At 40.9% G+C, this 21418-nt stretch overlaps 1 pseudogene; it reads right to left on the reverse strand.

Moving 5' to 3' along the window:
- Window positions 1–374: 374 nt before the first annotated feature.
- Window positions 375–13781, reverse strand: LOC119506906 (annotated as a pseudogene).
- Window positions 13782–21418: the final 7637 nt, after the last annotated feature.

Below are 21418 nucleotides of genomic sequence, written 5' to 3' on the forward strand. Positions count from 1 at the left end.
CTGGGTGTTGGAGCAAGCCCTGGGATACCTGCTCTTCCCCGACCCTGTTCCTTGCTCTCAGTTGCTCTGTTCTGCTCTGTGGTGGTGTGGCTGTGGCTGCGATAGTGGGTTTGTTTTCGTGGATTGATTTGCTCGGGAGGAGCCATCTAAGGTTGCTTGGGTCCAGTGGCTCATCAGCGGTGGGTTTTTCCCCTTCTGGTGTCACACACAGAAGCCCAGCATGGAGGAAATAGCCCAGTACAAGGGTCAGGACACCAAGGGGACCAAGGATCCTGCTTCTGGCTCACCCATAAGCCAGATGTTGGCATAGTCATGTCTGCTCTGGGCGACCCCATTTTCCTTAAGTAAACAAATTTTAAATTCATTATTAGCTTTTAAGCTGCTTTTGTCTTGGAAGGTTTTACAAAAGAAAGCTGAATGAGATTCACTTCAGTGTCCACTGATGTCTTTTTATAGAATTTGTATGATGCTGGAAGGTCATGTCATAGCTTTGCAATAATATGTGTCTTGTTTTTCCCTTCTGCAGCTTTCTTTTGAATATGTTCTCTAGTTGAGGATTTGTGTAAAGAATGTGCTGCTGTTCTCGCCATTTCCAAAGAAGTCTTCAGAAAAGCCATATTTGTCCCCTTATTATTTTTGGTCTCAAAGGGAGGATTCACAATTCCTCTACCAAATGGCTTGGACATTTTGTTAGATAATGAACAAATAGCACATTGAACCATGTCAGCATTTAACTCAAACTCTTGTACATTCCTATTAAATATTTCCAATGCATCTGTGCCTATATCGAATCCAAAACACAACCCTGCTTCTATTATTGCACTTCAGATGCTGAGTACTTCACAACCACATCTTAGATCTGCAACCATTTTATTTCTGGTGTTATTGATTGTATACATGTTGTAGTGCCTGGCCTGATTGAGTACTGTTCTAGAAGTAGTTTGGGCTTCTCAAATCCACCCACTTGTTGCAAGTGGCCCTCTAGTCCTTCAGGCTTAATTATTTCTCCTCCTCCTCCCCCTCCTCCTCCTTCTCTTCCTCCTTCTCCTCCTCATTTCCTCTTCTTTCTTCTTCTTCCACCTGGACCTCCCTTTCTCCATCTGCAAAATGAGGTTTGTGTGAGAGGTGGTACGATTTAATCTAGATTTACTAAATCCAGTGTGGCCCCTTGATCATTTTATTCTCTTTCAGTTATAGCATTTGGTATTATTGATCATTTCCTTCTTAAAATGTTCTGGTTTTTTTTGAGCCTTTGGGCCACCATTTCCATGTTAGTTCAACAAACATTACTGGGCTAAGCAGTGTGCTGGGGATTCAAAGTATCCTCATCTTTGAGGAACTCATAAGACATGTGTGCTGTTTTGGATGTATTATGTCCCCAGAATGCCATGTTCTTTAATGCAGTCTTGTGGGGGCAGATGTATTAGTGTTGATTAGGTTGGATTAGATTGTTTCCATGGAGATGTGACCCACCCAACTGTGGGTTAATACCTTTGATTAGATTATTTCCATGGAGGTGTGGCCCCACCCATTCAGCATAGGTCTGGTTTAATTTACTGGAGTACTTTAAAAAGAGCCACACAGGCCCTGATTCTGCCTCAACTTAGAGAGACATTTTGAAGATGGCTGTTGGAAGCTGATGCAGACATTTTGGAGACTGCCATTTTGAAACGCAACCTGGGAGCAAGCAGACACCAGCCACAGGCCTTCCCAGCCAACAGAGGTTTACCGGATACCAATGGCTTTTCCTCAGTGAGGCCAATCCGTTTCTGGTATTTTGCATTTCTGGCATCATTAGCAAACCAGAACAACATGTAAACATATAATCTAACAAGTTTTGATCTCTGTGCTCTTCCTTTGTTCTATCATCAGCTCTCTCGCAAATTTTCTTTGTACTTTCCTTGGAAAACAGTAGCATCCGTGTGATTTCAACTACCATTAAAAGTATTTATCTTTAACCTGACATTCCCCCTCCCCCTCAAGCTCTAATTTCATATTTACATCTGCATCACCTCTACCTGGATATCCCTCAGGACCTCAAACTAAAAAAGCCCAAAATTAATTCATTTAAATCTTATCCTCATATTCCCTTCTGCTCTTAAAATCCACTCCTTCTCTTTCAATTCCTTCTCTTGATTAATGAAATCGCTATCCATTTAGTCATGGATTAGAAACTTCAGAGCCATCGGCCTCTCCCTTATCCCCATATCTAATTGGTTATCCAGCTGTTGGAGTCCACCCCTGAGTGTTAGTGGCCTTGTCCCCTCTGTCTGTTAGATCTCACTGGGACATCATCATTTTGAAGATACCCACTGTTCCCCTCCTCCGCTCCCCACCATTTTTAACATCTCCCAAATTAGGATGCAGTTTATGGTTTCTGTTGGCCAGGCAGCAGTCACAAAGCAGATGTCATTACCTGTGCATGCACAGCCAACCTTGCAAAATGGACATCAGTACCTTGGAAGAAAATCCCAGAGACAATGGTGGAATGCTCTTTAAAGATACGATGCATTGTTAACATACTTGACGGTCCTTGTGTGGAAAAGTGCTCCAGAAGTTCTGACTCTGAATGGGAAAAAGTGTTAGGAATTCCTTGACTGATTTATTTTGCTCATATTTTCCTTTTTACCTATGAGCAAGGGTAATATATGATAAAAATCTGTCAGTATAAGTCTAAGAGAGCCCTTTCAAAAAGTTTAAAATAAAAATTCCAGTGATAGTCAAACATTGTGTTTTTCTTTTCTCAAGGTGAATAAAAGAATAATATGACTTATAATCCATGACATCATAGACTTGATAAGATACAGGAGCCTCTTTTTAGTCCCCCACACCTTCAGTTTCTTCCCCTCTGATCCACTTGTCAAATTCCCATCAGCACAACCCAGATATGATCATCTCATTCCCAGACTTAGAAACATACCCCAAGGCAGAGGTTCTCAAACACCTTAGGGTGCATCAGAATCCCCTGCAGGGGGCTTGTTAAAACACAGAATACTGGGCCCCAACCCCCAAGTTTCTTATTCAGTAGGACTCAAGTGGAATTGGAGAATTTGCATTTCTAATAAGCTCGTAGGTGAGATTGATGCTGCCATTCCAGAAGCCTCCCTGGAGAACCATTGCCCTTTGACATAAAGTCCAAGCTCCTTATATGACATTGAAGGCTCTTTCCATGGGGCCCATTGCACATTTTCAGTATTATTTGCTGATGTGCTCTCACACGCTCTGTTCTCCATCATGCCCTGAGCTCTCCATTCCTCAATATGGTGGACACTTAATGACTCTGAGATTATTTTTTGTAACTGTATGCTGTGCCTTAGAACTCATGAATATTCCTGTTTGGCTTTTGAGATACAGTCCAACAAACAAATTCTTCTGCAAAAATATTTCTTGTACTTATCTCTTCCAAAGAGGTAACATTTCAGGATGTTTATCTAATAAGAACAACTTCTAAGACAGCTAACTTAATACTCAGGCTTTCCCAGTAATTTGAAAGATGTTCTTTGGGGACTAACAGGGCACGAAGTTTGACGGGGTTTTCCAATTTTCTGGATTATCAATTTGGCAATCATTCCTACACAAAACACTGAATTTGTTATGAGTCAGTGGAACCATTATTGTGATAATGATAAATATTTGTAGGATGTTGTAAATGTATACGGTACTGAGAGCCATTTAAATTATACGAATCCTACATAATCCTCCCTGTTTCAATGTATTTAGAGTTCAGCTTTATAAATAATATGACAAGATAAATAATGAGGGAAGTGGGAACATAGACATAGCGGGAACATGGGAGGGTGATTTCATAGTGTGCTTTGAAGCAGAAAACCTATGGATTATGGCTAGACCATGCGACAGCTTTTCCAGACTCATTGCTTTGATAATTTGGTTTGAAGGCAAATAGGGATTTAGGCTGCATTTTGCACAGAGGGAGTTGTCACTTTGTTGAGGTGTTTTAAGTCATGGCTATTTCCTGAGAAGCAAGCTTGATCAGTTTTATATGTTGCCCATGTATGTTTCATACACACACACACTTGTGTGCACGTACACACACACACACAAATACATAATATGGAACAGTTTCAGAAAAGCAGTAGTAGTGGAGTTGTGATAGAGGCAGTGTTTCCTGGTTTGCTCAAGTCTTGTGAGTAGAATTTCATTCTTTCATTTATTCATTCAACATGTAGTGTATGGCAAATCCTACGCTGACCCTTCAAATACGATGAATAAGTGTAAACAATAATAAATGAATGCATGAGAGCCTTTATAGAGCTTGGACTACAATTAAAACAAAGGAGAAAGTGATTGTTATAGCAGCCTACATTTGCTGAGCCCTTCCCATGTGCCAGACTTGTGCTAGAATTTCCATGTATTTTATCAGTTGACACTTATAACTGCCTAAAGTTAAGCAAAATTATTATCCCCAAGAAAATGGATGCTTAGAGAAGTTAAGAACCTTGCCCAATATTATACAGCTAATAAGTTGTAGAGTCATGATTTAAACCCAGCCAGTGTAGCTCCAGAGTCAGTGAGTTTAACCTTACACTATTTAATTTATCATCAACAATGCTGTAGTCTAATGAGGGAGATAATAAAATAAGCAATTCCAAGCTTTGTGATAAATGCTATGGTAGTGGAAATGCAAGGTCCTGTAGGAGCACATAAGAGGGGCCAGGAAATATTTTCCGAAGAACATAAAGTCCAGTGGTTAGCTGGGATTGGGGAAAAGCATCTACCAGGCTTAGAGGTTTGAGAGAAGTCAACAGTGTGGAGAACTGCAAAAAGGTCAGCAGAGCTGGAGTGTAGATGTTATCCTGGCTCACATCAGTGATGCCCAATGTGGCTTCAGTTGTCAACTATAGGATTGATGCCTCCCGATTTGTATCCCTTGGAATTTACTCATAGCCTGGTTTGAGTTTTGATTTAAATGTTTCAGCTCCCAGCTTGCAAACATCGTGTGCAATGGGTGTAAACCTCATAATTTGTATGTCATTCCATGTATCCAGTACAGTTCTCTGCATCTGGTCGAGAATGATGAGGTTTGAAGAATAAACTGTTCCATTAAACAGTGCAAAAGGTGTAGTACTCTTTCATTTGGCCACTCAGTGATTCTCTGTATCCCTCCAAACAGAATGAAGGAGGAATGTGACCTGGTTGCTGCTTGTCTGGAGCAGCTCAGCAGATGCACATGGTCTGTGCATGGCACCTGAGATCTTTGTGAAGAGCTGGTTACCTGTTTATGTGGTCATGGGTCTGCATGTACCTTGAAGGAGGCATGGGACTTATGGCCTGAAAGGAGCTAGGGTGTATTCATGAAGAAAAGGAGAGGGAAAGAGATACCTAGCTGGAACAGAGGCTTCTTCCAGCCAATTCTTCTGCCAGGGCCACAGGTGCTGTCAGGAAGCTATGTCTCTATCCTATAAGGGTGCTTTAAAACCAGTCCTAGGAGATGGCCAGGTTCATACTTGCACTGCAAGTATTTAGTTTTCAAACACTGTTGTCAGAATGCAAAGCCCATGCTGCATTGGCAGCAAGTTCCCAGGATCCTTGCCTAACTGGTAGAGTTTCTAAGGGCAGTAGCCATTGCTCTAACCCTGCAAAAAGGTCAGCAGAGCTGGAGTGTAGATGTTCTCCTGGCTCACATTAGTGATGCCCAATGTGGCTTCAGTTGTCAACTATAGGATTGATGCCTCCCGATTTGTATCCTTTGGAATTTACTCATAGCCTGGTTTGAGTTTTGATTTAAATGTTTCAGCTCCCAGCTTGCAAACATCGTGTGCAATGGGTATAAACCTCATAATTTGTATGTCATTCCATGTATCCAGTACAGTTCTCTGTATCTGGTCGAGAATGATGAGGTTTGAAGGATCCTTGCCTAACTGGTAGAGTTTCTAAGGGCAGTAGCCATTGCTCTAACCCTTCCCACCCAGGTCCCACTCTTTCCAATGGGAAATACAAGTGTAAATTTTCTACATACCCTCCTTGTAGACTTATGGCTAGCTTGTGCTTCAAGAGAAGCAATGCCTAAATCTCATCTGAATCATCATCTCCTCCCCAAGTCCCCACTGATTTTCATGTTAGTGAAATGATTTTGCATCACACACACACATACACATGCACTTGCACACACACACGCCCTGCACCTGCATAAAGATGGCTCTCTTTGAATTAAAGCAATAGTAGCATAGTAACATTTTAATTCAGGTTTTTTCCCTGTCATTTTGGTAGAAGTTTACAGGAGATTTTGGTTCTTTTTCTTCAAATATGCAGCCCTCTGAGGTCAAAGAAAGAATAGCTTCAAGTGTCTTCAATATTTCTTCAAAACATACACACACACACAATCCGAAGTCCTTTAATAACAATGAAAGATGCATCTTTGGCCCTAAAAACTCCCTAAGGAATCAGTACTTTCACTATGAATCAATTACAAAGAAATTTCAAGTTAGTTCAGTAATCTGCCTGATTCATTGACTAAAAGAACTTTTTTTTTCTGCTCAGAAGCAAACACCCACTAGGTAGGGTTAAGCCACCTTGAAAGTGATCTGTGAATCTCTGCTCGGTCCCATGAGGCTCTCATGGTGATATTCCATGTAATTTCCCCTAGAACTTCACTTACAAGAAAATATCATCAGTCTCTTGTCATAACCACTTTAGGCTATAATAGTGTCAGATTTCACTTTTTCCATGGCTGGAAAACCATAATAAAGTGAGGTCAGACATGAAAGGTAACTAAGACGAGTGCCACAGCAAAAATCTATGCAGTAAGCATGGAGATGAGAAGGCAGCCTTTATTTCTTTGATTTGCTATATATGTGACAAGTATTTTTTTTTTCTTTCTTAGCTATTTAACTTAGCAACTCTCTGAAATTAAACAAAACATATCGATGGTATGTATGTGGTTTGGGGAATTAACTGACAATTCGACAGATGAAAATTTTCTTTTTTTGGCCCTTAATGAAACAGATGTCTTAAAGACCTCATGAAAGCCTTTTCCTCTGAATTCCGAGAACCGTAATAAACACCTTTGGGGGTTGCTGAGTATTTTCTGAGTAGCCTAGTAACACTTCTGCAGCATTTCCCAACAAACTGGAAACTTTCAATTTCTGTGATCACCAAAGAGGCAGTCTTCTCTTTGCACCAGAATTTTATAATATCTGCAGTTTGCTATGAGTTTGTTTCATAAAAGATCGACAGCGGCACTGCAGCTCAGTAGAGAGGAAAAGAGATGGCCTCTTCGTGGATGCAGCCGGGTTCTTCCACTGAAGATGAGCTTTTGGAGCGCCATCCAGAGGCCAGGAGGGGCTCTGCCGGCCACAATACTCCAGATCAGATTAGGGTAACCCCATGGTATAAACTTGGCAGCCAGTTCTGCAAAGTCCTCCAATCCACATGGCTACACGAATCCCAGTCCAGCTCACAGGGCTCCAACTCCTGGGCTTTTCGCCATCAACCTGGATTACTTCCCTAAGGAGCCACTTTACTCCCCATGCAGAATGCTCCTTGTTCCAGAGTGCTCTCTGGAAAGAAGATCTAGTCTTATGGTTGAGAGGTTGGCTCTGGAGCCACACTATTTATGCTCAAATCCCAAGTCCACATCTTACTAACTGTGCAAGTCATGTAAGTTCTCTGTGCATCAGTTTCTTGTCAGTAAAATGGAAGGTTGTTCATAATGCTATCTACCGCAAAAGAATGTTAGAAGATGAAATGACTAATATGGGTTCAGCACTTAGAATACTGCTTGGTGCACAGTAGGTTCTCGATAAATATTAGCTGCTCTTATCATCCTATCTTACACTTTATTTCCCCCATGGAATTGACCGACACAGTGGAGGTAGAGATGGGGACAGGGAAGTGTTTTTCATACACTTAAACCCCAAGTCTGGCAGCATGTACCTCTTGTCTGGTTGGGTGGTTTGGGCTCTAAAGGTAGGGTCGGGGCATTGAAGAATGGCTGGATGGAGCCATTCCTGACCCAGTTCTGAGCTGAGTGGGGCCCCCTCCAGTGGCTGAGTCACCGAATCTCCTCCTGGGGCTAAAAGACTGATCAGGTAAACTTGGACTTTTGGCTGTTTCTGCAGCTGCCATGTACAAGAGTGGCTTGGGGACCATGTCTCTCACAAAAGGCACATTCGTGTCCCAACCCTGCGTCCTGTGGGTGTGAACCTATTTGTAAATAGGACCTTTGGAGATGAGGCCAAACTGAGTGAGGGTTTGCCTTAATCCAATATGGCTGAAGTCCTTATAAGCAAAGGAAATTAGACCAGGAAATAGAAGCCGGAAATGGGAGAAGCCACAGAAAGAGATCACCATGTGATGGAAGATTGCCTTTACCACCTACCTAGTGGGTGTTTGCTTTTGAGCACACACAAAAAAAGTTCTTTTAATCAATGAATCAGGCAGGTCTCTGACTTCGGAGAAAGCACGACCTGCCAATACTTTGATATTGGACTTCTAGCCTCCAAAACTGAGTCAATAAATTCCTGTTGTTTAAGCCAACCAATGTGTGGTATTTGTCATAGTTGCCCTGGCAAACTAAGGTAACTAAGCTTTTCAGAGCTATGCTGTAGAAACCTCACTTTTATTAAAACATCAATTAAAAAAATGCCGCTTGTATATTCATTTGGGTGTAATATCATCTTTATTTTGTTTGTGTGCTCCCCTGGGATTACAGTTATGTATAAGCATTAGTTTCTCCCCTTTTAAGCCCATATTTGTGAAAACCTTTGGTCAGTAACTTTTTTCTGAGTCTCCCTGTATTGGTCACCAAAACATTGAAGTTGTAAGGTGAATCTAATGTGTGTGTTCTGTTTCTGCTGATGTTCAGCCCTTGAATATCTGCCACTAAAATGCTGGCAGGGATGTGCGGTGGTTTGAGACTGTATGTACCCCAGAGTATCATGTTCTTAAAGCTGGTCCATATGGTGGGTGGGATCTTTGATTAGGTTACACCAATTAAGGTGTGGCCCAGGGTAGGTCTTAATCCTCTTACTGGAATCCTTTATAAAATGGGATGAATAAGGAGAGAGAAATAGAAAGACATGGAAGCCAGAAGCTGGAAGCAACGAAACCCAGAAGGGAAGGGAGAGACCAGCAGACACTATCATGTGCCTTGTGATGTAGCAGGGGAGTTCAGGATCACTGGTAGCTAGTCTTTGGGGAGAAAGCATTGCCTGATGACGTCTTGATTTGGACATTTTCACAGTCTCAGTGCTGTAAGCTACTAAATCTCCATTGCAAAAGCCAACCCTCTTCTGATATTTTGCTTTCAACAGCCCAGCAGACTAAGAGGATATTTCACTTGTTTCAGTGTGATTTAGCTTTTTTTTTGCTGCAGCCAGGATATAGAATGATAAAAACTAAACTTTATATTCAACATAGGACTAGAGACCACCCTATCTTAGGTGGTTCTCTGGCTCCCAGATGCCTCACTGCTCCAGCTACACTGTAAGCTCTTTGGGAATCATATTTGATCTCTCCTTTCTCTTCTGTAATGCTTAATACCTTCAATATACTTCTGAAAGTGCTTGGATAAGTAAATGCCTGTTGAATGAATGAGTGAAAAGATAATCCTTTTGTTCTCCTTTCCTTCCTGGGTGACAAGACAGTCCCTGTATACTCTGCCATTTTCTTTACAATTCAGGCTCATGTTCAGTTCCAGGCTAGCTGAAGGTCCACACCAGTGGTATCCCAACTTCTGGATTTCATGGATAGTATTCCTTCAAAACAAAATAAAACAAAACTGGGGACCAATGAAAGCTTTCTGGCTGAGTATTCCAACAGAAAGTTCATTAAAAATAACTAGCATTGTGATCTTCTGAATGATGGTCCCCTAAAGATGTTCCAGTACTAATCCCTGAGTATGGTAATCTTACATATATATGCAACATATATACATAGATATAACATTAATAGACATATCTTACATATATGTTACCTAATGGTAAAAGGGAATTTGCAAATGTGTTTACGTTAATGATCTTGAGGTGGGGAGAGTATCCTGGAGTTTCTGGATGGGCCAAATGTAACTATAAGAGTCCATCTAAGAGGGAGACAGAAGTCAGAGTCAGGGAGAGACTGGAAGATTATATGCTGCTGGCTTTGAAGATGGAGGCTGGGGCCAGGAACAAAGAAATGAAAGCAGCTTCTGGAAGCTAGAAAAGGCAAGAAAATGGAATCTCTCCAGAGCATCCCCCAGGTAAGCAGCCCGCTCTACCCATTGTGGACCTCTTACCTCCAGAGCTGTAAGATAATGTTTGTGTGTGTGTGTGTGTGTGTGTGTGTTTAAGCCACTACTTTTGTGGTAATGTGTTACAACAGCTATAGGCAACTAATGCAACACACATGCATTCCATTATTCCGTAAAAGAAAGAATGTTTTAATGCCAAAAAGGTAAGGGGAATCAGACCTCCACCCACCCCCAAAGCGCATGGGCAACCTTGCACATATACGGATATACAGATGGGTACCTGTACAGGTGTTCTGCAAAGGTATGGTTCTGTTCTCACCTGTTCTGAAGACAACAGAGGGAAATACTGGTGGTGGTGCGGTGGCCTGGAGTCCTTGCCTCTTCACACCCAACTGAATGCAAGCAGAGGGAAGAGCCAGCTTCGCCTCCACCTGGTGAGAATCATAGGAGCAAAGCCACCTTGCTCCTCTCCCATGTTAGAGCGCAGAGCACTCCCTCCTGCATGAACTTTCCATGGATTCCAGAAACTGGCACGATGTGCCCACTGGAGAACCTGACTGGCTTGTCAGAGTGAAACTGAATGAGACAAATTCCATAAATTTAATTTTGGTCTAAGTGATATCTATGAAGCATATTCACATTTTATTCTAATACATTTTGAAGTCCATGGATAAGAAGCAGATGTCTAGACTAGCTTTGTGGGAGCCCACTGCTTTCAGAGTCTTTTCCGATTTTTTCTTGAAAGATCTACATTTTCTCCTTTGCTTGACAAATCTTTTTTAAAAGGGCTTAATGACAAGGCCTGACTTCTTTGCTATGTTCATTGTGAAATAATCTCCATTCTTATTACATTCTCAAATTGTAAGGCAGTAGGGGTGTGATTGCCCTAACGAGCCCAGTTCTCCTGGCAGTTCGTTGTGCTGCTGGGAGGAAGGAGGAGACTCAGTTGTGGGGCAGAAAATAGCCTTTGCTCAACCCTGCATTGCAAGAGGCAGCTCCCCACTGACTTCCTGGTATAGCCATGGGGCCAAGAAAGATGTCATGTCTCTCATGAACTGTGGAGTCATGGCGACAGTGCATTGGATATGAGCTTGACAGACCCGGGTTTAGTCCTGACTCTGAACCTTATTAGCCATACGATATTGGATAAGATGTGCAACCAATCTAAGCTTCAGTTCCCTTATTTGGGAGCCATGGTAGTATTTATCTCATGTTGAAAATTCAGTAGGTTAATAGATGGAAAGCACTTAGCTTAGAGTTTTACCATGTCACTTAATAATCATTCAGTAAATGTTATTTGAATATGTTCTAGGTGTCCCTTACACAAATTTAAGGGCTTGTTGGACAACTAATATTCTCTGCATGGTAAAAACTCCAAAACCTCTCCTTTCCTGACTTGATGTTTAGGAGGCAGTTGTTAGACAAAGGAGCTAGTACTTCTAATAGATGTTCTCTGGTAACTCGCATCTCTCTGGAATTGGACTTAGAGAAGGTGATGTGGAGCATTAGCTGATTGTTCAATACTCACCTTAGAATCCGTATGGTATTTCTGCAGAAATCCCCTTTATGCCTATGAAACCTCCTCATAGCTAACTTCTCTTCCATCTTCATTCTTTCTGCTTCCCCTCCCATCCTTCTGACCCCCTTATGGGAAAGAATTTCATTATCTCTTTTTCTCAGATCTACTTGGGGGTCTCTTGTCTTCACTGAGCTTGATGCCTAGACCATCTGGGGGCTCTGGAAAGTAAAGGATAGATCCATAGTGGAGTTGTTGAATCCTGCCCCCCAGCTCATACCCATCTGGAATTTGTGAACACTCCACTAGGGTCACAGTTTTGTTGTTTTTTTCCAAGCAGGAAGCTTGCTGTCATGGAGCCCACCCCTTTTACCTCCACCTGCAGACAGAAGCTGCATGCCAGATAGTTCACCCTTAGATCAACTCTGCACCATTTAATGGAACATCTAAAAGTATCTTTTGCATGAGATGCTTGTCTGTAGGAAATCATTTTGGGGATTCCAGCATAACTCGAACTGAATGCATCAATCCCCCCTACTCTTCATACTTTCTGTATTTCCTGCTTCAGTTACTGGCACCAAAAACTTGGTACTTGGGTGTCATCCTTGATTCTCTTCTTTCCCTTACTCCTACAACTACTCAATCTCCAAATTCTGTTGAGTCTGCATCCATGATTCTCCTTGACTTTATCTACCTCTGTCCTTCCCCACCAGCATTGTCCTAGACTGGGCCACTCTGCCTCTCACATTGATCACTGCGATGCTCCATACATTGCAGACAGAGTCCTCTTTCAGAAACACACATCATCAATGGCCCTCCACTGCCTTCCAAGTAAACTCCATGCTCTTCAATGGAACCTACATGGATGTGCCATGTGGCACAGTGGTTAACAGTTGGGTTCTGGAGTCTGCCATTTGGGTTAAACTGATGACTCCATCACTTACTACCTGGGTGACCTTGAGTAAATTGCTTTACCTTTTTCAGTCTCATTTATCTCATCTGTAAAACAGATAATGATGGCACTAACTTCCTAAGATTGTTGTGAGGATTAAATGTGATATATGTAAAACACTTTCTGTGGTGTCTAACATTTAATAAGCACTCAGAAATGTTAACTTCTATTATGCTACTACTGTTACTGCTACTCATTTAACTACTGATGCCCCAACAGCCAGCTATAGGTCTGGTTGGGGCTGGGGAGAGGCTTAGAGTCATCCAGAGCTTCAGCTCTTGTCTCTTCTACACTTGCATGAAAATAGAACTGAGGGATATCAAAGAATCATTTCTGAGTTCCAATTTAAGAAAAATACTATGGAAATGAAACTAGTATCTGGAGTAGGTGTGTGTGGGATGGAAAGGGGGGAGGTGAAGATGCTCTTTTAGCTATCATTTCATATTGAAATGTAATGAAGTGGGGTGGTTTCTTCCTTAACTAAAATCCAAAGTGAAAGATGAATTGAATGGGTTCTAGACCAATCCAAACCAGAGTGGCTCCCTCTAAGCTCACTGCGGCAAAGGGTGGGGTGGGGGTGGACAAGCCTGTAAAAATTGACATGGTTTCTGGGCTCTGCAGATACTAATATTTAACATGTTTATGACCACTGCCTTTTAGCATAAAAACTTCATTACTTGGACTCTGTGGTTATGAACAAAGATGCTGTGACTTCTATTGATTCAATATGTAAATTAAGTATATGGAAATTAGTTTTGTTTCAAACGATATCTTTACAAACTTTTTTTTCTGTAGTGATATTCATTGCTAAACTGTTTTGGACCTAAATAAATTGCATTCTTAAATAGGGTCCACTATCCCAATAACTTTAAACGGAGGTTTCCAGAAAGCAAGTTACAACTAAGAATAGATCCCATCTGTCCTAGCTTACTGTACCAGGTTTCACGTACAAGTAAATTAGATAAAGGAGTTCTTGCAACCCTCCCTTATCTGTCTATATGGGTGGGACTATTCCTTGAAAACAGTGGGTCTTGTACTGGCTCCATGAAGGTACTCAGGACAGAGGCAGCAGAGGGGACCTCTGTGTCCGGCTCCTTAGACCCTACCTTCAGCAGGTCCATGCACATGCTCTCCTGGTTTGCTTCAGGTAGGGTGGGGGCATATCACCTTCATTCTAAGATTTCCTGGATTTACCCTCCGAGAGGCTCCTGCCCCTGTGATTGTTCTAGAGCAGGGGCTTTCAACCAGGGATGATTCTGCCTCCCAGGCAACATTTGGAAATATCTAGAGATACTTTTGGTTTTCACAACTGGAGTTTGCTGACATCTAATGGGCAGAGCCCAGCGATGCTCGACCTCCCCCAAGGCACAGGAGAGCCCTCACAACAGTTATCCAGCCCCAATGTCAACAGTGCTGGGGCTGAGAAACCCTGGAGCAGATGCTCATCACCTGATGGGATGGTCTACGCCAGAGTCCTCCTGGTGCTCACGATGAATAACCATCCAGAATATCCCTGGATGGGCTTTGCACCAAGGAAGCTGCCAGTGGGACCCCCAAAGTCTCCCTTACTTGTTCATTGAGGCCTATATTGACTTCATCAGGTCCCCATGCACAATTTGAAATTAAGTTGTGAATACACCTGGCTAAAAAAGACAGGCTGACTTCAGTGTTCAAATAATAAATGGTGCAGTTATGGTTTTCTTGAGAAGAAATTTTGATGTGGTAGAGTGAACACAAAACCCCTGGGTAAGGTTGAAAGACTGAGCAAATAAAAAGAAAGGATACCCAGTTAAATTTGAAGCTTAGGTAAGCAATGAATGAATAATTTTTTATTATAAGAATGTCACAACCATTGTACATACAATAAACATTTATACTAAAAAGTTTGTTGTTATCTGAAATTCAGATTTAACCTGGTGCCCTGTATTTTATCTGCCAACTCTATCTCTGGATGATTGGAGGAATGGGAGGTAATTCTTGAAGGAGATAAAAGAGCCAGCACATTTTGGGGGCCTCTATATTGCATCCATGATAAAGTGATTAAATCTCTCTATTCCTGAGTTTTGCTGTGTTTAAATTGGGGATAATACTCTTGCTTACCTGTATTAGTCAGGGTTTTCCAGAGAAACAGAATGAAAGAGTTATTATAGGAATTGGCCCATGTGACTGTGGGGATTGGCAAGTCTGAATTCCATAGAGCAGGCCACAAACTGGAAATTCTGATAAAGGTGATTCTGAAATATGGAATGCCTGAATTCTGTAGGGCAAGCTGCATGGTGGAAACTCTGATGAAGGTGAAGTTGTCTTTCCCAGGAGAAGCCTGTATGACTTCTGAAATCCCAGTTCTGGTTTTAAGACCTCCAACTGATTGGATGAGGAGATTCCTCTCATTGCTGAGGGCAGTCTCCTTTGCTGATTGTAGATGCAATCAGCAATAGATGCAATCAACTGACTATAGATACAAATCCATCTACAGAATACCCTCACAGTGCTTGCTTAACCAAACAACTGGACACCATAACCCAGCCAAGTTGACACATGAAATTAACCATCACACTACCTATAGGGTTGTTAGGAGGATTAAATTAATCATTATATGTAAAATATACAGAACAGTACCTGGTACATGAGAACCAAGTCCATGTTAGCTCTTGTTATTACTGGGGATATTGGCATTGTTCCAAGGCAACTGCAGTGCTTCTTGGTCTGTTTTTATCCTCTGGATATCTCTAAAATTAATTTTACCTACATGATTGGGAAGCATAGAAGAGGGAGAAATGTGGTTGTTTTTTTACCCCTTTTCCCAAGAGAATTACGCAAGTGGCTATTATTGGGTCCCAGTATTAGGAAAGCCTTCAAAATAGTGCACCCATCTTGCTTCAAAAATATGAACTGTCAAGGAAAAGCATCTGCTTTAGAGAATAGCCCATGTTTGATTTCTGCCAGCTGCCAAGCTGACACAGTGCTTGCATTCCGTCATGTCAGATCTCTGAGGCAAATTGCAGTTGCTATGGAGAAAGGAATCTATGTTAGTACAAGATAATTTCTCACATTGATCTACAGCAAAGAAGAATGATTTGTGCTCTAGCTAGAGCAATATTCCTGTGTTTATCTTTTCTTCATAAGTATCCAACTGTAGCAAAGAATGTTTTCTCCATAGAGTTTCCTCCCTCCATTTCACAGAAATATTATATTCTTTTCAAAAGCCTTTGGTAACTCCTTCTTGCCTATAGAGTGAAGTCTGTGAATGTTGGCATCGTGGTCAAGGCCCTTGGCATGGCCCCTCTCTTCCATGCTGCTTGCACATCCCCATGCTCTGGCCACGTTGCACTGTTCTCTGATGCTCCGTTCATGTCATGCCTCCATGCCTTTCTTTATGTCATTCCCTTCACTCTGCTGACCCAAATCCTGCTTGTTTTTCCAGGCTGGGTCAAGAACTTCTTCCTCAAGTATCCTCTTCTTGTCTCCCTTGCCCAGACCTGTCATTCTGACCTGTTTCCCTGCCACTCCTCAGAACACTGGCCATATTGTGTTACTCAGTGTGATGGTTCGAAGCTGTATGTCCCGTAAAAAGATCATGTTCTTTTAATCCATTCCTGTGGGTGTAGACCTATTGTGGGCGGGACCTTTTGATTAGGTTGTTTCAGTTGAGGAGTGCGCCAGGGTGGGTCTTAATCGTCTTACTGGATTCCTTTGTAAAAGGATAAAAGAGAGAGTAAGTAGAAAAAAGCCCCAGAGAAGCTAGGAGAGACAGAAGCTAAAAGAGATAAACATACAGAAGCCCAGAAAGGAAGCCATTGAAGCCAGAGGCTGGAAGCAGCTGAACCCAGGACAGAAGGGAGAGACCAGCAGATGTCACCATGCCTTCCCATGTGACAGAGTTGTCCTGTATCACCAGCAGCCTTTCTTCAGGAAAAAGGTATAGTCCTGATGATGACTTGATTTGGACATTTTCACGGTCTCAGAATTGTAAACTTGTAAGTTAATAAATCTCTATTGTAAAAGTCTACCCATTTCTAGTAGCAAACTAAAATAGTCAAGGTAGACCAACTGCTGTAATAAATAACCCCAAACTTTCAGTGGCTAGCATAATAAAGTCTTACATTGCAGTTCAGGATGGTTTGACAGAGGGTCAGGGTTGGGGTTGGGGGGATGCTCTGCTTCACACCATTGTTTAGGGACCCAAACTTGTTCCATAAAGTGACTCTACCACCCTCTAGGCATTAAAGTCCTTCACCAGAGCCTCTGCATCAGCCAGCAGAGAGGCTAATTGAGCACAGTGTGAGGGGAAGCTCAGGCTCATCCAGGTTGGGGTTTTGCTGGGTGAGGATGATGGAGGAGAAAGGAGTGCAGGTGTGCTGAGCCATGGAATCTGGGTGAGGAAGAAGGGAAGTGACAACGTGAGGGAAGCGGAAGAATGTAAGGTCAATTGGAAGTTTGGATGGAGAATTGTTGGAGTAGGAGTATTTTAGTAAGTAAGCTGGCGGGACTGAGAATGATGGACAGGAAATAGGAGAAAACTGATATTATAGTTGCAGTTGTGTTGTTATAAAGGTTGAGGGTTTGGTCTTGTGAGTGGGTGGCTAAGACAAGATGGAGGAAACAAACATTGGAATTACCGATACGTAGAAACAACAAGGTTGTTGAAGTCAGTAGGAATGATGCAGAGTTAGTGTAGGAACTGGATATGGAGTCATCTTTGAAGGATGGGGTGTGACTTGATAATAGTAGTGGACCCCAACAGCAAAGGGATAATGGGTGGTGAAGTTTGATGATGTGCCCTGAAAAGGAGCTGACATTTTTTGAAGGTGAAAGGATGAGAGAGAAATTGGAATTGGCAATGGAAGAAAGTATGCCAACTACTCCTTAATTAAGTGGGATATGTCAGATAAAACAGCTTTCATTTTAAAGAACTGGGGATAGAAAAGTCCTCAGGGTATAGCAGAGTTCTCAGGGAACAGCCAGATTTCAGTTAAAGCAATAGATAAAAAGAAACTCTGAAAAGAGTTTAAGGATTGAGAGTTGCTGCTGATGGACTGTGAGTTCCAAAGGGCACAAGGCAAAGGTTTGGAAAAATGAGGAGAAGTGGGGGAAAGCTTAAGATTAGGGAATGTACAGAAAAGAATGGTGTCTGGGAGGCTTCTGAGGTGGACTAAAGTGAACATGGATGTGAGATGTGATGAGATTCAAAACATGCAGAGACTGAAAAACTCTTAGAGGCTGGTCATGCCTTGGGGGTAGGGTGTTAAACAAATAATATAGAAAATCTCATGCCAGTTGGTCTCAACCATGGTTTGATATGATTGTCCACCTATGGGGTCTTAGGTAAAAGCAAGAGTAAAGGATGAATGTCAGGTCTATGGTTTGGGCAACTCTGTAGATGGTAGTGTCATTTCATTTGCCGAGATAGGGGATTTAAGAGGGGAGCAGGTTCAAGGGAGAGAAAAAGAACAAGGTGACTTATGGGCATGTTAAATCTGAAGTCCTTGTGGGAAAAGCAGATGGAGGGATCCAGTTGGAATTAGAGTTTAGAGCTCAAGAGAAGATGATGGAATTAAGATGTAGGTTTGGGAGACACAAATATATGGGTAATAGCTGATAGAGTTGTATGAGGTTACCCAGGATGAGGATGCAAAGTGACAGAAGAGAGGTCAACATTTGAAGAGAAGGAGAGGGGCAAGAGAACCCCCCCCCCCCAAAAAAAAAATTGAGAAGGAAGAGAGATGTAGGAGTGAGTATTATCACTGAAGCCCAGTGAGGAGAGAATCTCATAGTAGAAGGGTGTGGTAAAAATTGCAAAAGTCTTAGAGTTCCTCTTGGCAGGAAGTTGAAGAATGAGTAGAATATTTTGATCAAGACTATATAAATTGTTACTTGGACAGGTTTTTATCTGCTCCAGACACATAGTAATGATAGAGAAAATGTAAAAGAAGAAAATTTTAAATACATATCCAGGGTCAAAAATATAATCACTGAAATGAAAATCAAAACCCAAACAATACGCCTCAATAGATATGATGAATTGTGGACTGAACACAATTGAAAGGAGCATTAGAACATTGGAAGATTGTATAGAATAATTCACCCAGAAAATAGAATGATTCAAAAATATTAAAAAGGAGTTACAAGACACAGTGTGTAGATTATTGGGTAGATTAGTGATTTTAAATATGCTCTAGGGGAAGAGATTGGAGAAAATGCTAGTTAAGCAAAAATTTGAAGACATGATAGGTGAGAACTTCCCAGAATTGAAGGAAGACAACAAAAGTGCACTCTTAATTATGTGTAGGATTGGTAAAGATAAGTCCACATATAGGTTTGTTATAGTGAAGATTCAGAACTATAATTGAAGTGTTCCCTCTGCTTCTGTTTCTTGGAAGAGATTGTAGAGAATTATTACCATTTCTCCTCTAAATGTTTGGTAGAATTCACCAGTGAAACTATCTGGGCCTTATACTTTCTGTTTTGGAAGGTTTTGAATTGTTGATTCAATGTCTGTAATAGATATAAGACTATCCAGATTATTGGTTTCTCCTTGTATGAGTTTTGGTAGATTGTGTTTTTCAGTAAATTTTTTCTTTTCATCTAAGTTGTCAAATTTGTGGGTATAGAACTGTTCATGATATTCCATTATTATCCTTTTAATATCCATGGGATCAGTAATGGTCTCTCTTTGATTTCTAATTTTTAAGGGTTATCAATTTTCTTGAACTTTTCAAGGAACCAACTTTTGATTTCATTGATTTTTCTCTATTGTCTTCTTGTTTTCAGTTTCCTTCATTTCTGTTCTAATATTTGTCCTTTTCTTCTGCTTACTTGGGGTTTAATTTGCTTTTCTTTTTCTGGTTTCCCAAAGTGGAAGCTTAGATTATTGATTTTAGGTATTTCTTCTTTTCTAATATATGCCTTCAATGTTATGAATTTCCCTCGAAGCACTGCCTTTGCTGCATCCCACAAATTTGATAACTTCCATTTTTGTTTTTGTTTAGTTCAAAATATCTTTAAATTTCTCTTGAGACTTCTTCTTTGAGCCTTATGTGATTTAATCTCCAAATACTTGGGGAATTTTTAGCCATCTTTCTGTTACTGATTTCTAGTTTGATTCCATGGTGGTCTGAGAGCATACTTTGTATGATTTCTTTTCTTTTCTTTTTTTTTTTTTAATTTGAAAAATGGTGCTCTTTGTCCCAGGATGTGGACTATCTTGGAGAACATTTCATGTGAGGTTGAGAAGAATGTGTATTATGCTGTTTTTGGGTGGTTAGTTGTCAAAATAATAATTAATAATAATGTCAACAAATTAAGTTGATTGATGGAACTGTGCAGCTCAACTATATCCTTATGATTTTCTGCCTGCTGAATCTGTCAACTACTGAGCAAGGGGTGTTTAAGTCTCCAACCATAATAGTGGATTTGCCTATTTCTCCTTACAGTTCTATCAGTTTTTGCCTCATGTATTTTGATACTCTGTTGTTAGGTGCATGCACACTAAGGATTGGTGAATTGAGCCCTTTATCATTACGTAATGACCCCATTGATCCCTGATAATTTTCCTTGCTTGGAAATCTGCTTTGTCTGAAATTAATATATTGTATTAGTGATAATATGGTATACCTTTCTCCATCACCTTACTTTTAGTGTATCAGTGTCTTTATATTTAAAATGGGTTTTTTATAGGCAATATATAACTGGGCCTTGTTTTTTTTTTTAAATCTATTCTGAGAGTCTCTGTTCAATGGGAATTTATTAGATTATGGTTTTGACTCTGGAAAAATATCCGGATCAAGACATAATCAAGGCAAGGCTTTCTTCCCAAAGGCTGGCTTTCTGGGCTAACTGCTGGTGATCCTTGGCTCCTCTGTCATATGGTAAGGACATGGAGGAATCTCCTGGTCTCTTTCTTCTCTTTTGAGTTCCATTTCAGCTTCCTGCTTCCTGTGGCTTCTTCCTCCTCATGTCAGAATTCATTCAAAGGACTCCAGTAATAGGATTAAGACCCATCCTGACTGAGGTGGCCCATGCCTTAACAGAAGTAACCTCATCAAAAGTTCCTACTTGCAATGGGTTCATACCCCCAGAAATGGATTAAATTTAAGAACATGCTTTTCTGGGAGTGTATTTGGCTTCAAACCACCATGGTATCTAGTTTTTAATCGGTGCATTTAGATCATTCACATTTAAAATGATTATGGGTATAGTTGGATTAATTATCTACCACATTTTGTAACTGTGCTCTGTTTATTATCCCCTTGTTCTTTGTTTCTTTTTTCCCAACTTACTCTCTTTTTGCCTTCTCTGATTTCAACTGAGTATTTTGTATGATTCATTTTCTCTCTTCTCTTAGCCTACAAATTATAAACTACAACCTTTAAAAAAATTCTTTTAGTGAATGCTCTAAAGTTTGCAGTATATATTTACAACAAATCTAAGTCCACTCCCACCATAACACTGTACTACTTCATATATTCCTCTCATTCATTTCCCTTATTCATAAGCTATAATCATCCAATATATTATTGCTATTATTATTTTAAACAAATTATCTATTGGATCAGTTAATATAAGAAAAATATTTTATTTTACCTTCATTTATTACTTCTCAAATGCTCCTCCTTTCTGTATATAGATCTGAGTTTTTGGACCTATATCATTTTCCTTCTCTCTGAAGAACTCCTTATAGTGTTTATTGCAAGGCAGGTCTACTGGTAACAAATCCCCTCATTTTTTGTTTGTCTGAGAAAGTCTTTATTTCTCCTTTACTTTT

Source organism: Choloepus didactylus, chromosome 12 (assembly GCF_015220235.1).
Source record: "Choloepus didactylus isolate mChoDid1 chromosome 12, mChoDid1.pri, whole genome shotgun sequence".
Classification (NCBI taxonomy): domain Eukaryota; kingdom Metazoa; phylum Chordata; class Mammalia; order Pilosa; family Megalonychidae; genus Choloepus; species Choloepus didactylus.